This window comes from Meles meles, chromosome 15 (genome assembly GCF_922984935.1).
Source record: "Meles meles chromosome 15, mMelMel3.1 paternal haplotype, whole genome shotgun sequence".
Classification (NCBI taxonomy): domain Eukaryota; kingdom Metazoa; phylum Chordata; class Mammalia; order Carnivora; family Mustelidae; genus Meles; species Meles meles.
Window position 1 is genome coordinate 67882256 of NC_060080.1, and position 16676 is coordinate 67898931.

At 41.2% G+C, this 16676-nt stretch overlaps 1 protein-coding gene across 2 annotated transcripts in view; it reads right to left on the reverse strand.

The window, feature by feature from the left end:
- Positions 1-469, reverse strand: part of SPTBN1 (spectrin beta, non-erythrocytic 1) — a 197665-nt gene extending 197196 nt beyond the window's left edge. For both annotated transcript variants that reach the window (XM_045979662.1, XM_045979663.1), the window contains exon 1: positions 252-469. The gene's annotated coding sequence lies outside the window, so the exon portion shown is untranslated. The remainder of the gene's footprint in view (positions 1-251) is intronic.
- Between the last annotated feature and the right edge of the window lie 16207 nt (positions 470-16676).

Consider the following 16676-nt stretch of genomic DNA (forward strand, 5'->3'; position numbering starts at 1 on the left):
AGCCTGCCGCCCCTGCCTGCATAGTCCGCGTACAGATGAGCACAGAACACCCAGGCTCCCCGCGCCGCCCCCGCCCGGGCTCTGCAGCCTCCCTGCCCCCACGCCGCTCCTAGGGCGCAGGGCAGCGGTGGGGCAGCGGCGTCTTCCCGGCCTGGGCCCGCGCCCCTCCTCCTGCCCTCCCGCCGCCCAGGAGCCCGCCCGGGAGGCAGCCCCAGTGAGTTGGCATCTTCCTGCCTAGGCCCCCCACCTACCTCCCACGGATAAGGGGGTGGGGGCGCCGGGGTCCCGTCCTCCTCCCGCTCCTCGGCGGCCGGGCGGGTGGGCCGGGAGGCGACTCCGCGGGGCTGTCCGCTGCTGGGGCCGGGGCTCACAGGACGGGACCGGTGGGCGCTGCTGCGCGGGGCTGCGCGCTCGCTCCGGGCGGAGAGGCGGCCGAGGGAGGGACTGGAGGAATCCGCAGCCTGCACGGCAACAGCTGCACTGATTCCGGGGGCTGGGCGGGAGCGCCGGGCGGGGGGAGAAGGGGAGGGAGCAGCGAGGGAGGGGGGCGAGGGGCGGGGAGAGAGAGCGCGCGGGCTCCGGGGACGCGCACACTCGCGCGCACACACGCTCTCTCCCGCACAAGCTCCACACTCCGCTCCACACTCGGCTCTGCTCGCCGCTCCTCCCTCCCTTGGTTCCTCCCTCGCCTGCCCTCTGCGCCAGCCGGGAGCCCCACAGCCGCCCACCCGGCCCCTGCCGCGCGCGCTAGCCGAACCTCGGGCGCGTCCACGCACTCCCCGGCCCAGGCTCAGCCAGGGCCCGCCGCCGACCTCGTCCTCTGCCGCGGGAACCCACCAGGGCTGGCCTAGGCAGGGTGGGCACCGCCGCCGCCACCACCCGGGCAAAGGGACAATGGGGGCTTTGTCCCCACAGGCGGCGAGGGCCAATTTCACGTTTAATTTGAGGCTAATTTGATTATCGCCTTGGAAAGGGGCAGCCTAATTTTCTACGTTATTTGTGCAGCCTCTTTTCGCCCGCGATGTTTGCGTTTGGAACGCCGCGGAGAGAGGGTTGAGGGAGGTTTTAGAACGTGGTTCGGTTGATTTGGTTTTAGAATTTAGGTTGGTGATGCCTTATAGGTTCCGCCCAGCCTGAAGAAGACAGCGTGGGAAACCTTGGGCGATGCGGACAGAGAGTTGTTACTCGATGAAGTCAAGCTTTTACCTACCGCCACCACCACCCCATCCGCCCTTTTGTGAGATTCTTCACCCTGTCCCTCCCGGTGGCTGCGAACAGACCCTACAACTGGTTTGTCCAACTCCTGCCTCTCTCTGGGCGTCCTGGCTCGCTTTACCCTAAAACCGGGTCCTCTTCCCGAGCCTCCGTTGCGGAGTGGGGTCTTTGAAGCTTCAGTGCAAGCCCCTAAGATGGCTTGAGGGTTTGATGTCTCCCTCCTACCCGCAAACCCTGGGATGGACACGGGACGCTTTGTTGAGTTTTTGTCAAGTGCCAACGCCCCTTCTCAACCAGCTTGCCCACCCAGTCAATCCCCCAGGCTATGTAGAAATTCTGGAACCGCCAGTGCTGGGGCGAAAAGATGGTGTCATCACCGTGTCCACGAATAGAAACGCTCTTTAGAGAGCAGAGTCTAGGGAAACTGACGTTCTGCCTATGTAGGTGCCCAAGGGCTGCACTGTAAGCTTTCAGAGGGAAGAGGGCCCTTCTCCGCTGAAAAACCCCAAAGGCTTTTCTCTCTGAAGATCTGACCCTCAACCCATGAATTAAAAAACAAAACAAAACAGAAATAAAAGATAGTTTAGATCATGTTTATATCTCAAATCAATAGACCCGAGGGCTGATGAGTTTGTATTTTTTACATGTATTTTTAAATGAATATTTTAAAATAAATCTAAATGAAATTGTTCCAGCAAAGTGAAGATGAGTCTTCCTTTTAGTGCTTCACCATCAGTTTGAATGTTTGTACCAGTGTTTACTTTTGATAGATATGAAAAATACCGACAAAGGCAAATAATTTAGCATTTTTCTCAGAGGGTTGATCAAAACCTCCAGAAGGTGAACCCTCCAAGGACAGGGTTCTTTTGTAGGTTTGTTCACTGTTTGTACATAGCAGACACTTAGGAGGTGCTCAAAAAAATATTTGTTGAATTGAATTGCGCAGAATCAACATGTCAGTGGCTGCCCCCATTAGGTAATACAGGAAATCCACCAGGAATGAAAGTTGTTTCCCTTTCACTTATTTTGTTCCATGGCCCTCAGCACCTCCCCACCCACAATGTTAATGAAATACCAAAGTAAACAATGGCAATTCTGGAAAATGCTTGTTTAAATTCTTCCACTGTTATTCTGAAATGGTGACTCTTAACAGCTTCCTTTATCACAGATAATAGTACTTGACTAACTCTTCATTTGCTGGATGAGTCACCTCCCTTACCCCATTCCACTCCCACCTAATTTTTAAAAATTTCTTTTGGAAAGGGAGGCCACACACAACCTTAGCAAGGTATTCTAGTAAGGTCCCAGTAAGTATTCCAAAAATGTAAAAGGCAAGGATTCAGTTTCACTATAAATACGAGGATTTTCACCAGACTTTCACTATAAATACCTCACAATTTTGAATTCTTACCCTTTGGTGGGGAAAAAAAAATCATCATCTAGGTGAGTCCAGGGTACTACTGACTAAAAAAAAGTAACAGGTCAAAGAAAAGACAGTTTAAATATGGAGAGATTATTGCAGAGGGCATATAGTTCTGTGAAAGGCAAGAATCTAGAAAAGATGAAAAGCTTTAGTAATTGTGATAACTCAAAAGGATTATTCTCAAATATCTCAGAAGCAGCAAGTTGAAGTTCTTCCTCGCATCACAAGATGATTTAAAGGAACCTAGAATTCACTGGTATCATGTCTGTAACATACCGTAGTCCTATCCTCCATTTTTTAAAACCATATGATTATATATGGCTTTGTCTCCCATAGAAATACTACTTTATTATAAAATTTTTTCAGATATAAATTGCTAATTTAACTTTCCATTCAAACTGTAGGGGAAAATGTTGTCAACATATATATTAGTCACTATAGCCTAGGTTATAATGTAATTAATACACAGTTCCCAAATCTCAGTATAATACAAAAGTTCCAAATCAGCAAAAGTTTAATTATTGCTTATATAAAATCAACTGTGGAGAAGCTGTCTGCTCTGTGTCAGCTCAGTCTTCCAATATTTAATATTATGGTTCCTCCATGTCAGTAGGTACCTCTACAATCTCCACTGTCAGGGAAGAGCATGATGGAGGGCTAAGTACTAGCAATTAAACACTTTCACTCAGAAATGACACAGGGTTACCTCCACTCACATTTCATTTGCCAGAGCAAGTCACGGAGCTACACTCGAAACCAGATATTGATAAACAATAGTATTGTCTGTCTGTTTTGTTTAGAAAAAGAGACAATGGCACTTAAAGTAATTCCTTGGTTACATTAAATTATATATATAATATATAATAAAACCCAATTAAAACCCATCTTTTATTGTGTTGATAATAGCCTTAAAATTTTAAATTTGGAACACGTTTTGAAAATTTGAATAAGTTTTTTTTTTTTTTCATCTCTGTTTACTCCTAAATTTGACTTCCTTTCAACTCTGAGCTAGTCTGAGAAGTTTCCTCATAGTAGAAATGTTCTAGTTGGGGCTTCACACATACTAATTTTGCACAGGGAAAGCCTAAAGACTTACATGTTTGAGCTGTCAATATCATGAATTATCATGAATAAATAGTTTTTGAGCACTGGTAACACATTTATAGATGTATAAAATAATCCATTCTTTCATTTATTCAAGAAATATATGTACCTTAATCTGTTCTAGGCTTTGCAATAGAACAATGGGCAAAACAGTACAAAAATCACTGCCCTCGTGGATCTTCCATTCTAGTAGGATGGAAGTCAATCAGTCAATCAATAAACAAGTAAAATATGTGTATGATTATAAACTTGAATAACATAAATATGTAGAAATAATATTTATAAAATTATAAGAATAAGTAGCCTTGGCTTTCTAGGAAAGAATCCTCAAATTTTCTGTTAATAAAAATAACCATAAATAGCAATTGTAAAATGTTTTCCAGTTTTTAAAGTGCTTTAGCAGATATATTTTTTGTTCTTTTTGTTAGTTCTTTGGGGTAGATATTAACCCCATTTTATAGGTTAGAAAACTGAGGACACCAATAGGTTAAATGAGTTGCCCAAGTCCACACTGCTACTAAGTGCCGCTGGTATCTGCTTAGAAGATAGTATATCAGAGCTGTGTGCTTGGCACTGTGTATTATTAAAAAGAAATTATATTTACAAGATGAAAAAGTTCTTTGTGAGCCACCTGGGTGGCTCAGTCAGTTAAACGTCTGCCTTTGACTCACATCATGATGAGCTCCCTGCTCGGCGGAGATCCTCCCTCTCCTTCTCCCTCTGCTGCTCCCCTTGCTTGTGTGCCCTCTCTCTCTCTCAATAAATAAATAAAATCATTTTTTAAAAAAAGAGTTTTTTGAGATGGATGGTGGTAATGTTTGCACAGCTATGTGAATGTACTTAACACATTGAACTGTACACTTAAAGGGGTAAAAAATGGTTAATTTTATGTTATGTATGTTACCACAAGTTTTTAAAATCTTCTTAAAAAATGAAAACTAAAATGTTTTAAATAATTCTAAATGGAGACTTCTAGAATAATAGAGTAAATGCTCTCTTAACTTTTCTTCAGTAAACACGCTTGTTGAATTACACTATTCATTCCCTCTGTATCGTGAGCATATGACATGTCCATGGCACACCAAGCACACTCTGACAGTAGGCTATGCCCTGCGACACCTGTATTTTTCAGTTCCCACCATTGTGCTATGTATTTACCAAGTCAGTTCGGTTTATTCCCAAATTTATTTATGCCAGTTATGACAATTGAACCTATTTTACTTAATAATTATAATTTAAAATTACATCAATCAATTAAGTATGAGTGTGCAGAGAGACTCCTTTCAGTGATAAGTCGTATATATTTAAACATCTAATTAAAAGCTAAAAATATTGCCATCAAATTATAGGTGGATAAGATAACAAAATTTAGGAAGGAATGTAAATCACAAAAACCTTGGAATATCCAGAGTCAGATGGCTTTGCTAGTGTCTCTAAGTTCTTAGTCAACTTAAAAGAGAGCCAAGTGTATCAGATAGCTGTGGCTTATGCAAAAACAAAGTGGTCTTTCACTCCATAAACATGTTGGAAGAAACTGTTTGACTATCAACAGATTAACAGGTGAACATACATTTATAAGTTTCAAGTAAAGTAAAATTTTATCTCTTTTTCCAGATATAAATCTATTCTTTTTTTTTTTCAAAATGTGTCTCAAGGATTAGGCAATTAATTATGTACCAAAAGCATGAGCAACAACAATAAAAATAGACAAATTGGACTTCATCAAAATTAAAAACTTTTGTGTATTGAAAGACGTGATCAAGAAAATGAAAAAACAATCTAGAGAATAAGAGAAAGATATTTTCAAATTACACATCTGTTAAGGGTCTACTATCCATAACATATATAAAGACCTCTTACAACTCAACAACAAAGAAACAACCCAATTTGAAAATGAGTAAAGGACTCAAATAGAATTTTCTCCAAAGAAGATATACAAATGGACTTCAAGCATATGAAAATATGTTCACCATCGTTAGTCACTAGAGGAACTCAAATCAAAACCACTCAGAAATACCATTTCACACCCTCTAGGATGGCTTTAATTTTTTAAAAAAAAGAAAGAAAATAACAAGTATCAGCAAGAATGTGGAGGAACAGAAGCCTCATATGTTGCTGGTGAAAGTGTAAAATGGTTCAGATGTTATAGAAAATAGATTGGCAGTCCCTCAAAGAGTTAAATGTAAATTACCATGTTATCGAGCAATTCCTTTTCTAGGTATATGCCCCAAAGAACTGAAAACAAGTACTCAAACCCTTGTACATATATGTTCATAATAGCCCTATTTACAATAGTCAAAAGGTAGAAACAACCCAAATGCCCAATAATGGATGAACCAAAATATGGTATATACATACAATGGAATAGTATTCAGCCATAAAAGGGATGAAGCAATGATACATGTTACAATGTGAAAAAAATAACAGACACAAAAGTCACTTATTATATGATGCCATTTATATGAAATATCTGGAATAGATAAATCCACAGAGATAGAACATAGATTGATGATTGCCAGGGACTGAGAGAGGAGCAGGGGAGAGGATGGGGTATACCACTCAATTGGTATGGAATTTTGTTTGGGAGTGATAAAAGTGTTTTAGAACTACATAGAGGTGGTAGTTACACAACATAATGAAGATCCTAAATGCCACTGAAATGTTTGCTTTAAAATAGTTTTTATGTTATCTGGATTTCACTTCAATTTAAAAAATATAATTCAAAAGTTAAAGAAAGTCCTTTGTATTCCTCATTTAACATCATTTTCAATAACCAATCAGCCACTTGTCACATCAGGTAAATGGGCTTCTGCGTGTTCTTTTTTTTTTTTAAGATTTTATTTATTTATTTCTCAGAGAGAGAGAGAGAGCAAAGCCGGGGAGTGGTGGTGCGGGGAGCAGCAGGCAGCACAGTCAGAGGGAGAAGCAGGCTCCCTGATGAGCAAGGAGCCCAACCCAGGACCCTTGGGATCATGACCTGAGTGGAAGGTAGACACTTAACCAACTTAGTCCCCCAGGCATGCATGCATATTCTTTAAAACTTGCCCATATGCTCCTCTTGAAAGAGAGTTTGTCACAATTTACCTCTCATATACAAGCTGATTGTTCTACTTGTCTATTTTCAGACAGCTTGATTCTAATTACCCTGCCACAGAAATATAGAAGTGATTCTGAGTCCTTATTGTTGGAAACAAACAAGAAATTGGGAGCGGGGGAGCTGCTGGAACCTTCCTTTGGCATGTACCCACTGAGGATGAGGACGGGAAGAGTTCAGAGTGTGATGGCCCACCATAAAGCATAGCACAATCTTCATCTTCTCGGCCTGCCTGTCCCATACAGTAGCCTCTAGAAATGTGGCTGGAGTGAAAGAGAAACTGAATTTCTAATTTTACTTAATTTTAATGAACTGAGATTTAAATTTAGAAGTTGGCTCTTGGTTTCAATTATTAGAAAATTTTTAACTATGTTTGGAACAACTTGTATATTTGAATCTACTTGCTTTAACTATAAATTTAGTGAAATCTACATACATACCAGATTCAAAGACTTGGTAAAAAAAAAAAAAAGATGTAAAATATTTCAGTTTTTAAAATATGCATTATATGTTGCAATGATATTTTCTTGAATATAATGGGAATAAAACCTATTTTTTAAATTAATTTTACCATTTGTTTTTATTTGTTCAAATAAGGCTATAGCAAAAATATTTAAATTACATATATGGTTCGCATTCCATTTCAACTGGACAGTTTTATTCCAGACATTGTCAAAGGGGACTCCAGTAATTGGCAGCCTCACTATTTAGACTCAGGAAAACTGAAGAAAAGCAACTAGAATTTGGAATATGCTACCAAGTGAGACTCCAAAGTGAGGTCAAGTTCCCAACTTCAGGCTTTTTGTAGTACTTCCATCACAATGGCCTTGGTATCTGTGGGTGGCAAGCCATGGCGCTCTTTGTGAGCAGAAGACAGACATGGCCGATATTTTCATGACTGGTGTCATTCTTTTGGAAGTCCAAAGATGACCTTGGCAATAACAGAGGACCATTGCCTCAAGATAACCCCACCCCACCAATGTGACATAGTTTGCCATCCTATGTAAAGGATTCCAGAAGTGGGCTAGATTCATGCCTAGAATTCATTCAAGAAATTGCAGAAATTCATAGGCTGACGGGCAAAGAACAAAGAGAAAAAGAAAAATCACTTCCCCAGAGAGATCAGAAAAGTTTAACATGCCACTGATTTGAGGAGAAACTCTTCTGTCTGGATCGAGTGATTAGATCTTGTCCACTTTGCCACCTAATTATATTTCTGATGTTGGAGTATCCTCATTTCCCATCCTATGTCTTCAGATTCTCAGTGGGTGGAGATGCCTAGTCACAGCATAAATCCTATGTTCCATTCTCAGGGCATGGCAATGTAACACTAAGGCTATCTGAACACCTGCTGTGGAGGCAATGAAATTCTTTCCTTGCTTGTTTCCCATGGTTGGCAAGCTAGTTTCTCCTCTTGAGTTTTTTTGCTTTTATACACAGGCTAGACCAAACAAGAGTTCAATTTTATTTTATTTTTTTAAAGATTTTATTTATTTGACAGAGAGAGAGAGAGATCACAAGTAGCCAGAGAAGCAGGCAGAGAGAGAGGAGGAAGCATGCTCCCCTGCTCGTCCCCGCCGAGCAGAGAGCCCGACGCAGGGCTCAATCCCAGGACCCTGGGATCATGACCTGAGCCGAAGGCAGAGGCTTTAACTCACTGAGCCACCCAGGCGCCCCGAGAGTTCAATTTTAATGACAGGCATTTATTTAAGACTGAGTCTGGAACTCTTAAAGAATCACAAATAAGGGGCGCCTGGGTGGCTCAGTGGGTTAAAGCCTCTGCCTTCAGCTCGGGTCATGATCCCAGTGTCCTGGGATCGAGCCCCACATCAGACTCTCTGCTCTGCGGGGAGCCTGCTTCCTCCTCTCTCTCTCTCTCGGCCTGCCTCTCTGCCTAGTTGTGATTTCTCTCTGTCAAATAAATAAAATATTAAAAAAAAAAAAAAGAATCACAAATAAAAAGAGAAAATACTGTATTTGCTTGATTTCAGTTAGTAAGGACTCCCCCCCCCGAGATGAGATGTGAAGTATAATAAAAAAAATTTTTAAGTAGACTCCAAGCCCAGAAGAGAGTGCAGTGCAGTGTCTGAACTCCCCACTCTGAGATCAAGACCTGAGCTGAGATCAAGAGTCAGTCACGTAACCGACAGAGCCACCCAGATGTCCCAAAGCATAATAATTTTTTGTTATTGTTTTAATACTGTTATTTTTGTCATTCATGTATATCTCTAGGCACTTTGATAAGTACATGTCCTCATTTTACTATTACTTATATGTGTTATAACATGTACTCATGTACTCTTATTAAACCATTTTAACAATGAGGAAATTGAGGCTACAAATCGATTGGGTTAGTTGTCTGGGGTCTTACAGCTAGTAGTGATGGAAACAGAATTCAAACCCAGATCTGACACCAAGTTTCTAAGTCTGAAAAGGGAAATAAGATTCTTTTGTAGAATAGTGCCTGGAAAGTATTCAGCACTTTAAAAAAAATTTATTTATTTGAGTGAGAGAGGGAGAGAGGGAACCTGCACTAGAGGGGGGGAGGGGTAGAGGGAGAAGCAGATTCCCCACTGAGCGGGGAGCCCAACACGAGACTCCATTCCAGGACCACGGGATCATGATCTGAGCCAAAGGCAGACACACCCAATCAACCGAGCTACCCAGGAGCCCAGGAAATAGGATCTTATGATATTTTTCTTACTAGCTTTAAAAGCAAACACAATGACTCAAAATATGGGGTCAAAGTTACCCTTTTTTTAACTGAAATAATTTTAATAAAACTTTAAAGAGACTTTTTTAGATGAAGCCTGAAAGGGTGTATCTAAGTTTGAGGAAGTTTTAAGTACCCGGATTCTTATGTGCTTATGTTTCAAAGTTCATTCAACTTGAAAGTCATCGGTTCCTTAACAAGTGTTGCCAATATGAAATAAGAAAAAATACTTGAAACAGAAAATCCCCCTGTGTTTAGTGAACAGAGCGGTATTGTTGTTTGTTTTTTGAAGGGGACAGGAGATGGGGGTAGTGGTGGGGGTGTTTGTTTTTATGAGGTCTGCTTTGAAAAGCTCTTCTGAAGCCTTCCCAGGAGCAGCCAAGCGGGAGTGCTGGAGTTGATGCTGTACATGCTGGCTAAGTGTGGGCCTGCCTCAGCTGCAAGTAATTTAATCTCAGGATTCTCTCCAAACGGGACCTTGGACCAAAGCAAGCTGGGAATGCCATACACTGGATTTCTCATGGCTGTGAGACCCTGTGGTAGAAACAAAAATATTTATAGGTCAAGATTCTTAAGGTGGTGGGTTACCTAAATTTGAGAAGAACGTGGGATTTGGCCCATTTGGGAGGAAGGTTTACGCTCTCCAAGGGGGAGAGTCTGTGGGCAAGCTGGAAAAGTTATCCGAAAGCGTTCCCTCAACTCTATCTTAGCTGTTGGAGTATAGATGCTATCTATCATTTTTAGCCATCCTTAAAAGGAGAATCAGGGCCTTCTCTGATTCCTCTGCTCCTGTGTTTATTTGCCTTCCAAGAAGATTTGAGAATTTGCTAGGCTGCCTCCTCCATTCCTCCTCATCATAATTCTCCATGTTCTCCAGAAAGAGCAGCCCAAGACCTTTCATGTGACCATCAGCTACATCCCAGATGAGTGGAAGCTTCTGGTTGCTGAGCGTCTGCATTAGGTGGTATGAACTAGGGAATCAAGATGGCAAGCTTGAGAAGAAAACTCCAAGACCCAAGTGGCCAAGGTTTCACCTTTCCAACAACAAGTATACCATAGGGGTTCATACTCCTGCACAAAGCTGCAACAATAAATTAGTACATCGTTCCTTAGTTCAACCTTAGCCTAACTAAAACCTGCAAATAAACAAATAAAATAAATGCCCATTTTTGCTAAAAATAATTGTCACAGTCAGAGGTTTCTCTTTTAACTTTTTCTTTGACAGGAAATACATTCCCATAATTAAAAAATCAAAATGGTAGGGATGCCTGGGCTGGGCTCAGTCAGAAGAGCATGTGACTCTTGATCTCAGGGTTGTGAGCTGGAGCCCCACGTTGGTCGTAGAGATTATTAAATACATACATACATACATAATCAAAATGGTATTAAAAGGAATGCACCGAAATTCTCACTCTCATCCTGTCCCCACCCACCCCATACCCCACCCCATTTCCTATAGAAACCCATTTAAAATTTTTCTTGTGTCCTCTTCCAGGATACCTGCCCAGTTTCTGTTTGGGCACATATAAACAAAATCACATATAGATTCTTATAATTTCTCTCTCTTTATCATACAACAGGCGGCATTCTACAAACACTGTTCCATACCTTGCTTGCTTTTGGTCACTGAACATGTCCTAGAGATCATTCCTCATCAGACGTCCTTATTCTTTGTTGTTGTTGTTACAGCTGCATAGCATTTCAGGATACACCAACTTAATTTATTTGGGTTGTTTCAGTCTTTTGCTTTTATAAACAGTACAAACAAGTGTTTCTGATCAGACATTTCTGTCTCAAACTTTGTTCCTTCTATTTTCTTGAAGTTCCACACGCTTCCTCATGGCTGCCCAAGGGGTGTGCACTAGACTGACAGACGGGTAGAGATAGAAGAAGCTTTAGAATGGGCTTAATCCAACTTACTGTTTTAAGAAAGGGAAACCAAAGCTCCTATAAAGGCACTTGCCCAGGAGTACAGAGTGATTGGTCTGGGACCAGAGTCTGGGTTTACAGAATCTCAGCCTGAAGTTGTACCTGGCAGATTACACTGCTGGGTGCTGGGTGCTGGGTGCTGGGTTCTGAATGTGTGTGTGTGTGTGTGTGTGTGTGTGTGTGTGTGTGTATTGCTCCTCCAGGAATATAAAACTTATTGACTACAAAGTCAAACATGGTAAGCTCCAGGAGAGGACTACAAAGCCCCTTGGAGCAAGGGATCTCCCAGAGCAGGAAGATACCTGGTCAGGGAAAATCTGGAAAGGCTTCATCAAGGAGGTAACATTCATGGCAGGCCTGGAAAGATGGATAAGATTTCACCAGGAAGAAAAGATGAGGAAAGACAAGAGCACAGATATGAATATGGGAAAACATCAGGTATCTTTGGGTAGCAAGGAGCCTGGTGTGGCTGGAGTGTAGTGTATGATTAAAAATGAGATTATTAGTTGCTTTATATTTTTTTAAGATTTTATTTATTTATTTGAGAGAACAAGTGGGGGGAGGGGCAGAAGGAGAAGCAGACTCCCTGTGGAGCAGGGAGCTTGATGTGGAACGTGATCCCAGGCCCCTGGGATCATGACCTGAGCTAAAGGCAGATGCTTGACTGACTGAGCCACCCAGGCATCCTACTAGTAGCTTTAATGAGAGTATTGAACACTTGCCCTATGCCAGGTGTTATTCTTAGTGCTTTATCAATACTAGCCTTTAGTTTTCACAACCTGTGAAGCAAGTACCATTATTATCTCCATTTTACAGGTGGGGACACTGAGGCACAGAGAACGTCGATAACTTGCCTCAAGTCGTAAGTCACACACTTGGTAACTTTACATTCTATAAAGTCTGACTCTAAAGCAATGTTAACACTTCCCCATGTTCCTGGGAGATGAAACTGGAAAAAGTCCTATTAGAGAGGATATTGGGATGCATGTTGAAACACAGACAGATTGATACCACCATGTTTGTAAACTGAAGGAAATACATGCTTATTGAGCATATACTCTATCTCCAAAAAATCATGTAAGATAAATATTATTTCCCATATAATTCAGATGGGGAACTAGGGTTCTGAGTGGGAAAGTAACTTGCGTGACTCTCAAAGCGGTCAGGTGGCACAGAGAGCCTATGAGGCCCACGTGTGAATGAAAACCAGTGCTTATGCACAGGCTGGCGTTTATCCAAATGTAGCCCACAGAGTCCTAGCGCATAGCCTAGAGGGGAATGGTGTTTGTGGTCAAATGAGCTTAGGAAATGCTAAAATGAACAAAGTTAGTCCTTAATTTAATTTCAGATTTTCTCGGAGATTTTAATATACTTCCATGCTTCATAAATCAACCAAGAGGTAGATGTCATACCTCATATTTCCAAAATGATCTTACCACGATCCCACCACTCCCAAGCCCTTTGCTCAAGTCACACTCCATGGAAATAGTGCTGGGAGGTATACCAGTTTGGGAAAGCCTGAACAGAACATACTGGAGAAAGAAGGGAAGGAAAGTTGTGTTTCCTGTTCAGCTGGGCATACACACACACTGTTTATAGATCTATTGTGTTAAAATGTGAAGAGCACTGGAATCTTTCTTTCTGAGGACTGCATAGAAAAGAAGTTATCCAAACTTCCATATCACAGAAGACTGATATATTTTGTTTTGTTTTGGTTTTGGTTTTGGTCCTTGTTTGTTTTAAGTATCAAAATAATAAACCTGATCTGATTTCTAAAGCAGAAATCTCCCAATTTCTATTTGAATTCTTTCCCACCCCAAGGTAAAGGTATTCGGGTATGGGAACCAAAAAGTGTATCCTGACCGTGCTTTTTAGGTTATGCCTGTGAACTTAATTTCTGATTAGCTGGTGGTTTAATTTATAACTTGATGTTGTTAATGTGTCCCCATAAAAGAGAATATGTTAAAAAAGAATATCTTCAGGGCACCTGGGTGGCCCAGTTGGTTAGGCATCCAACTCTTTTTCTTTCTTTTATTTTTTAAGATGGTATTTATTTATTTGACAGAGAGTGAGAGAGCACAAGCAGGCAGAGTAGCAGCGGGAGAGGGAGAAGCAGGCTCCCCAGTGAGCAGGGAACCTGATGCAGGGCTCGAGCCCAGGACCCTGGGATCATGACCTGAGCACAAGGCAGACGCTTAACCAACTGAGCCATCCAGGTGCCCCAGGCACCCAACTCTTGATTTCAGCTGTGGTCTTGATTTCAGCTGGGATGTTGATTTCAAGTCTCGGGGATTGAACCCCTCATCAGTCTCCACGATGAGTGTGGAATCTGCTTGAGATTCTCTCTCTCCTTCTCCCTCTCTTTCCCACGTCACTCCTGTGCATGCTCTTTGTCATAAACAAACAAACAATAAATAAATGCCTTCATCCTTTCCTTCAAATTGCCTCACGAAATTTAAAACTTACACACGTGACATGGGTAAACCAAGGAAAACCATTGTCATTAAAAAAGAATTCTGTGAATCTTAAACACTGTATGCAAATAATACCTTTCTACTGGGTACAAATTCTGCCTGTCAAAGGACATTTTTGTAGGCAATTGTTATTACATTTGATAAGTTGAATGGAGCTTCCTTTTCAATTCTAGGAGTACCTTTTTTTTTTCTAATTTGTGGGAGGATTATTAGAATGGCCAGAAATGCTATCGGTACTAGTTTTGTTACCCAATAAAATAACCAGCTATAAGAATGAGAGGACGACTTCGTAACATTCATTCTTATTTTGAGAGGTAGGGTGTGGGTGGAGGCTTAGATACTACTCCAAGCTCTTGCAAAAACCTGGAAAATCACTTGTACTAGTGTTGTGTCATACTTTTGGAGAAGTTTGATAGGGGTCTCTTTGGATACAGACAAGATTAACTGTTGGATATTTTTTCTAAGGAAGTATTTATAATACAGTACTTTGCTGCTGATGCTGCTATTGCTCTAAAACTTAACTTTAATGACTCATGGCTATGAGTGAAGTCCAAACTCTCTCTATTGAACCCCACTGCACTCTGACTGGAAGGTAGAATATTTAGGATAACCATCACTTCCTTTGCCCTAAGTCTGTAGGAAGAGGAACCCAAGGGAAAAACACAAATGAAAAAGATGTATTCACTCATAATCTTCCGTAGGCCAAAACGAACAATGTGTAGATGCAAATGCTAGTGAAACAGATTGAAAATTGAACAGCACAGGAAAATTGAGAATGATGCTAACCAAATGCAATAAAATACAAATCCATCCATAACATAACGAATACAAATAATCTTCTTTCTTTTGCACACCCTATGACCTGGTCATACACATTGGGATATTTCTCAAGCAGGGCAACTGGGATCCACAACCTATGAAATATACCAGCCTCGTGAGAAAGCTCTCATCTTAGGAATCACTGGAATTGGGATTCTGTACCATTCTAGTGGCTTTTGGTTTGGGGATTGGGTCAGAAATATTGGGTGAAAGGAAACTTGGATGGCCATCCTGAATTATAACCTTGGCACCACCCTCTCTATGAGCTCAGACAAATGATTTCATCTCTTGTGCCTGTTTCGTTATCTCCCATTCCTATTCTCATTCTTTCATATCCAGAGGTACATGTCATATGAAGCCTTGGGCACTTTGCATCATAAATCAGGAACAAATCCAGGAGGGAGAAAGAGTGAAGGAGACAAGTACCTTAACTAGGAACCTAAATTTCTGCATAATCTTTGTATTTGATTTTTATTAATGGTATTTCATGTTCTGGACCATTCCTTACACGTTTGAACATTTTCTCCTGGTCCTCGGAAAACTAAAGTCTCTGTAGAACATTCCATGAATGATCATCAGCATTACAGTTCCACTAAAATAACTGGGACCTATTTATAAACCACAGGAAATTGTTCTTGCTCAGGATACTGTCTGAATAAGTAATTTAAGAAATGAAAAACACTGTCAGTCATCCGTATGCTTTCTCTATTGATTGTTTCCCAGACTGGCCTGGAGTGTTCCTATCTCTATACCTTTGTTTAGGCTCTCCCCACGGCTTGGAATGCCTTCCCCACTCACGCAAATTCTCTCCTCCTTTAAACTTCTGCACAGACGTCACTATTTCAGGTAGAAATTTCTATGACTTTTGACATGGCCCCTTGCCCCTAAAATCCAAGAATCTTTTTCTGCCCTCAAATCTGTGAGTCATTTGTACCCCCAGCACATCACTTAGCATTTAAGTCCTATCCTATTTTGTTTTCTCCTTTATACCATTATGTAAAACTGGGATTTCCAGAGAGACTGTGAACTCCTTGAGGAGAGCGTCCTCCATGATATAACCAAGGAACTATCTAACACAGAGCTAAGAACATGGATGGCACTTAGTGTGGTTGATAAAAGGTGATGGTCTCAAAAGGTCTAAAGCCAAATGAAAGAAAATCCCAGAAACCCTATATGCAAAATACACAAAAGTTGACCTAGTGTGGTAGAAGTTGGGGTAAAGGTAGGTATACTGGCATCCTGTAAACTGGACCCCATTCCCTACCCTCCTCTCAGTGCAGGTGCTGGACCAGTCCCACAGTTCACTCTACCTTTCTCTCCCAACCTGTGGGTGCCCAGTCTCCTGGGGCATCTGTGTGGGGAAGATAGCCTTCCCAGCACCCCGGAGGCCTCATTCCATTCCCTCCAGGCATAAGCATGGTTGATCATGGAAGAGACTTTGGGTCATATTCCTCACTTCCTACTGCCCCAGCATATTCCCTTAGGAATGACTGTGTGTTTGAAATTCTGGAAGTCCCCAATAGTACTTTCTGCCAACACAAACATACTCTTCCCCCTAAGCATAGTTCTCTTTTCTCCTTCATATTCTCAGTTAACTGCAAGGCAACAGAGAAAAAGTTACTGGTGGTACTTTTTTTATTGAGGTAAAACAGACATATAACATTATATTAGTTTCAGTGTAATGAAATTGTAATGATTTTATACAAATACATATTGCAAAATGATCACCACAATAAGTATAGTTAATATTTGTCATTGTTCATAGCTACAAATTTTTTTCTTGTGATGAGAACTTTTAAGATCTACTCTCTTAAGAATTTCAAATATGTAATACCGTGTTATTAACTATAGTCATGCCGGTGGTACTTTTTTTGTGCTATTTTTAATGACTGAAACAAAACAGAT